The 6,292-nt window shown below is 36.8% G+C and overlaps 1 pseudogene; it reads right to left on the reverse strand.

The window, feature by feature from the left end:
* Window positions 1-5,335: 5,335 nt before the first annotated feature.
* LOC112297207 (large ribosomal subunit protein eL34-like) lies at window positions 5,336-5,701 on the reverse strand (annotated as a pseudogene).
* Window positions 5,702-6,292: the final 591 nt, after the last annotated feature.

Below are 6,292 nucleotides of genomic sequence, written 5' to 3' on the forward strand. Positions count from 1 at the left end.
GGAATAAAGTAATGCAATGAAAGGAGGAATAATAGAACTTCATGATGGGAACATGGACTCTGTATTTGAAAGTGTTTTGCTGAGAGCACTCTGAACCAGGGGCAGATGAAGTGAGTGACCTCATGGGGCTTTTCTAATTTCTGCGACTCCATAACAGAGCACTCTGAAGGTACCTTGCTTATGACACTTCTGCATTTACATTTTACCACGTGATGAACTGCTGAATGATTTTGGTCAAAACAATTTCCCTATTGTTGCACAAGTCATCTCATTATTGGATGGAACAACCCCTATGTGCTCCACAAAGCTCAAAACCGGAACTGGACCGCAAGGATTTTCTAAGTTCATCTCATAATCAGTGGTGCGATACTTCATATTCATACCCATAAATATGAAAGGCCTTGGTGACTCCACATGTGCCCAATATCATATGCCACTGAAATTATGCAATTTAGTTTTGTAAAACACAAAAAATGACCAGAATGATATAGAAACCATAAAGTGCAGATTTCCTTTTTATTAATACTGCCCCTACCCCTGCTTCTCATACAGCACCCAATTTAGGACAAAGACAAAACAAAAGTGTATCTTGAATATGCATCACAGGTTCCAAAAATAAAAAGAAATTGGATTTGGATAGCACTTACTCAATAGACAGATATGATACATGGAGAGAAGGTGCTCTGTCTGCCCTGTGATAGATTAAACTACTTTGTAGGAAAATTACTGTGAGCCAGTCACCACCACCACCGTGGCTAAATCTTTAATAAAATTCTCTTCCATATTCAGGAGTGAGGTATGAAGTACACAATAAGCAGAGTGAAGTAGAGTGCCATTTATCAAACACCGGCCAGGTCTGTAATCTTCCGCTTTATCCTTTCTTTGTACTTTATTTGTCTTTATTGTTGCAAGGAGGGATATTTACCCAGAGCAGTAGGCATGAAGCCCTGATAAACCTCCTCCTTCTCTTCTTTCCCTCTTTCTTATTCCTGCTTGTCAGCCTTGTCAGTATAATTTGTTTCCTTCCAGGTGGTCCTTTGCTTGTTGGGCATTCTTTTCTGTCTTCCTTTTCTCTGCTTCTCTTGCAGCGTGCATTCGCTGAAAGCTACACCAAAGCTACAGGAAAGTGCAATGGGAATGCTGACAGCTGTCATGAAAGGCTGTCCACTACGCATTTGGGAAGACAGCAGTGTTAAATAAAATGTTGTAGATGGCCCCTGGGTGGCAGTGCACAGCCAGTCCTGATGCCAACAAAAGCACTTCTAGAGTAGAGATTTTATGTGTGTGTATATACATATATATAGGCTATATGTGCTATATGTGTATGAACACATTATATACGTATGCATGATATGTGTGTGAAATGTGTATATATTATAGATATGCACACCTATGTGTATGCACAACACATGCATATGTTTTATGATATATGCACACATGTGTATATAACATGTGTGCACACATAGACATGACACATGGTAAAAAGGTGCACTGTGTATGCACTACATGTTTATTTGTCTACCCTCAAACTAGCAAACTTAAAAGTCATTCTGCCTTCTCAACATACAAACACTCGATCTAATTTATCCCATGTTTTTTAAGTAATGATAATATTGCTAAAGATAACTTGCATCTTTTTAAAAATTTTATGCTAAAAAGGTTCTGGATATACCAGCCATGAGATGATATCTGATTATCTTTAGAATCATGCAGATATGGGTGCAGAGGCAGTGGAAGAGTTCAGAGGACAGTGGAGGAGTTTTGAGCCCCTCAATCTGCACACTGCCAGTCTGTGCAGCAGCCTTGGGGGTAAACTATTTTTAGTACTATTATAACCCTTTTTTATTGTTTGAATAGCAGTTTTATGACAAAACATTTATATTCAGACTGCCTTTGTACTTGACTGAAAGAGAGCAATCATGGAGAGTGATAAGGCAACAATGGTGATGATAACTGCATTTATAAAGACGTACAGAATTTAAACGGGTGTGCTAAAATAGGCTGACAGTAGTTCTCTACCTGAACCTGGAGAAGAGATGGGCATGGTTCTTGTGGCAGAGAAGTCTTTGCTGTTTGGGAGCAGATGGCTGTGTGTATGTAAGTGTGTATGTGTGTTCCTTTGTCATTATTTCTTCCTTTCAGTTCAATGTACTTGTATAGATGTAGGGGCAGCAATGGAAATATTCTATATTCAGATGGATTGTTACCATAATTGTGTCAGATTATGATAAGTACAATTGCATTTCTGAATAAACTTTCAACTCAAGTGTTAGTGCTTAGAAAAATTGTGATTATTTGATCTTATCTAGCATTGGTCTATTTCTCTATCTCCTGAAAAACTACTTCTCATGAAATATTAATAATTTACTCTGTGAAAGAGAAGATGAAGGTGAGGAGGAGGAACCTGTATCTCAAAACCTGATTCAATAGCAAGAGGTCGTTCTATCTACTGGACAGCAATGTTTCCCATATATGTTTGCAGCTTCATCAAATTTCCTTGTTCCTGATGTTATGACCATAAGTAAAAACTAAGCTTCTTTTGATCCAGTTACATTCCTTTATTTTTATTTTTAAATATTCTACAACATTAATAGAATGGATGTAACATAATCAAAAGGGCTGACATTGTGCAATTGCCTGGTGCTGTACATAAAACTGAAACTGTACAATGTGGGGTAGAAATAGTATCTCCCCTCACAAGGTGTCCCTAAGGTCTCTTAAAATCAGCTGTATATAGCCAAAGTCTGTATTTTGTCTTCCTTTGCCCCTTTTCTTCTTCAGCAAAGTTAATAACTTCTACATGAAGGGAAAAATCAATTTATTTATGCCCCACTTTGATTCAAACAGAAATTAAGTTGGCTTGCAAAGATATATAACATAAATTTACAACTAAGTGAGGGAAAGAAGCCAAGGAAAAACCAGAGAAGGGAAGGTGGAGCATGGAATGTAACTACAGAACCAAATGCTCACTGTGAGGCCCTTTGTACTGGCTAATCATGGAGAGCACATTTAGTCCTAAGGTCTCTGGTAGCCAACACGAAGATGGAAACTAATTCCAAGGTGCAGCTCAAGAGAATAAACTGATTCTTTAAAAGATCTGCAACTATTACAGGTACACAGGCTTTGTGGAAATTTATCTCCTGAGTCTTTGTAGAGAGAACGTTGTGTAATTCAGGGAAATATGTTCTTCAACTGTAGCCTATGGTGAATGTACACATTAGTGTAATGAAAACTAGTTATATGTTATGTAGCATCCTGGTAAAGCAAGTCAGTGAAAGCAAGTCTAAAATGTCCATTCATTCAATAGCCATCTGTTCAGTATTTCCTATGTATCACGTAGCAATGCAACAGATGGAAAACGCTGCTGAGCAAGAAAGGTAGCCCTGCCCTCATCAAACTTATAATCTTTCCCTGACAGTTGGCATTTACAAATTAGATACGTGTGTATGCTGAAAAGTTCTGCAGGTGGTCACTTAGAGAAGGTCTAGTGGTTTAACCTCAAGTAGGGGTAGATGTCACAAAAGTTAAAGAAATACTGAGACTCCATAATATTTAGACAGCTCTGCATAAATGAGATGTCTATGAATCTAGCTTTTAGTTTGTGTCAAATAGTGGTGAGTTCAAGACTGAACTTCCTTACAAGAGGCTGCAGAGTGCTTGTTCTACATTGCTAGTTGAGAGCAAAGCCACATGCCTTGGGGGTCACTTGACCTGTGATGAGAAAAACAATAAAAATTGTCTTTATTTAATCATATTCTATTTGTCCATATGGAAGAAATATTTATATCTGCATTTTGGCTGCTGAATTCTTCCATTTTGAATCCCTTATCTTTTGCAAAGTGTGTAGTCTTTTCTTTAAGCTTTAAGAGTATAACTCACATACTAACTTGTGTCTTTAGAATTTTTAATCGCAGTTTCTATCAAAAGTCATTGTTAACAGCATGTTTCAGAAAAGAAATTGTTTAGCAGAAATAGTTACACATCAGGAAAATGCATACATCTATGTGGAGACAGCATTTTAGGGCATCGAGGAAATAGTTTCCTTTTTTTCATTTGATAGTATAATTGGACTGTAAATGCTCCTGTTGTCTTCTATTTAACTTATCCTTAGTAGTGTTCAGCATAATTTGATTTTAAAATATGGAGATACAAAATTTCAAGCAATATATGCTTTTGATTCTGTGTGTCTCTAAGAATGACCTTGTTTGTTTTTCTAGATCTATAATTAGCTCCATATGATTTGTTCCTTTTTTGGAGCTGTTTGTGAAAACAGTAGGGAGGAAGGAGAAAGATGTCTAGTAAAAGGATTAGGAATCAAATATCATTGACAACCAATGGGAAAAAACCCTAGCAGATTCTGGCTCGATAGCAAAATAGAATACCTAGTTATTCGTAACCATTTTTGGACAATTAGGCCACACAACTTATCAGGAAGACAATTTTTCTTTAGCAAGAGTTCTTTCTTTTCACCAACATGGCAGGGATCTGGGAACTTCACCCAGAAAATTAATCCCCAGGTCTGACTCTGACTGTTTTGATCAGCAGCCTTCCTTTCCTGCCTCACCAGTACACACAGGCCCTACAGACACATGAATCACCACCCCTCCTGCCTCTTAACTACACTCTCCTGTTTTCTTAGTTCCAAAGTAATGGAATACAGAAATCATCTTCATTACTTTTGACTTGCGTTTAGAGAAGTTCAGAAAAATTCTGCATGATTCCTACACAGCCTATATTAGAGGAATGAGAATTTCCTTCTTTAAAGTGTATATGTGTTTAAGAAATGGTGATAGGAGGCAATGATTTCATCTCTTTTCTGAATAATCCAGAAATCTCATGACCTTTAGATTATCTCCAGAAAAAATAGTTTTCACAATACTCTTTATCTCCCCTCATTCCTCTCCCTCACCCTCAACCACCTGCAGCTTAAAGCTGTACGAGAAACAGGGTATGTGTGCACCACCTTTTTCATCAAAGAAATATAAGCCACGGAAATGTTAACATTTTTTCTTACACTTTTACAAACTGATTCTGGGAGATACAATTAATTTGTCTCTGCCTTTCCATTGAGAAACAAACAAAAATTTTTTCCCTTGGGCTGTTGTATTTAATGTTTATAGTCAAACTGTGTCTTTCTTGGGGTTTAAAAACAGTGGTAAGACGTGCATTCAATTTTTTTTTTGGAAAAGCATTTAGAATAACTAAAGATGAACATGCAGAATACTAAGCAAAAACCTAAAGCTCCTCCTATTGTTGCCTAACATCTGTCAGATGCAGCCACTATTAACTCTTCATTTTGTAAAGCATTTCTATTCCTTTCATTATGCAAAAAGCTTCATTTAAAAAAATTAGCTTTCTGACTTTGTGCTTGTGACGTCAACACTGTCACCACAACTTTGTGCTCCTCAGTAAGGAAAGCACTCTTGACCCTGTCACGGACACACTTAGCAAAGGGACCCACCATCGGTCATGCTGACATTTTTGGTTTTTTAATTTTAGACAACCTTGTAAGAACTTTAGGTCTCACAGTAGGAACTCCTTGAAGCTGACCTGGGGACACACCATAAGCACATTTTGGTGTTTTACTAACCTTCTTGGGGTAGAAGTAGACAATTTTATTATCAGAGATTCAGGAATGCTGGGTTTTGTTAGAGACTGCATCGCAAGACAGCTTTTGGTTGTATGTCAAATGTTGGACCATTCTGAATTAATTCTTTATGGCCTTTGTTTCTTAGCTTATATGAAACTATTGTGTACAGTGAGCAAATGGACTCTAAGCTACCTGAATCTTATATCAATTCTTAAAAATGAAAGATGGCTCTACTCTATGGCATAATATGCTTTCTTTGAACATTAGGGATTCTTGTCTAAACTCATGCATAATTAGTCATACTGTAGAACTAAATAGATTTTATTCTAGGTGGCAGGTTCCTTTCAGGCACATAATGACAGAAAAATAGATTTGTTCTTTCAAATCCTTTTGTTTCCTCTTTAGCTTCCTTGCAAAAGCTTTTTTTGAGCAATAGAACGCATTCCTGCTAGAGACTCCATTAGGAAGACTTAACTGTTAACCATGTTAGGCCATTGAGAAATGATAAACATAAGTTAGGAGTAAGAAAAGAGAAAAAAATGAGAAATAAAAAGAAAGGAAAAAAGAACTAATAAAGTGGTAAAGATGAAAAAGAAGAAATTGCTTCCAATCTTAATTAAAAAGCAGAAATCTCAATATAGCATTGCATTTCCAAAAAGATAAATTTCTCCATAGACATACATTTCAGTTTTTGAGAAAGGA

This window comes from Desmodus rotundus, chromosome 11 (assembly GCF_022682495.2).
Source record: "Desmodus rotundus isolate HL8 chromosome 11, HLdesRot8A.1, whole genome shotgun sequence".
In the NCBI taxonomy this organism is placed as follows: domain Eukaryota; kingdom Metazoa; phylum Chordata; class Mammalia; order Chiroptera; family Phyllostomidae; genus Desmodus; species Desmodus rotundus.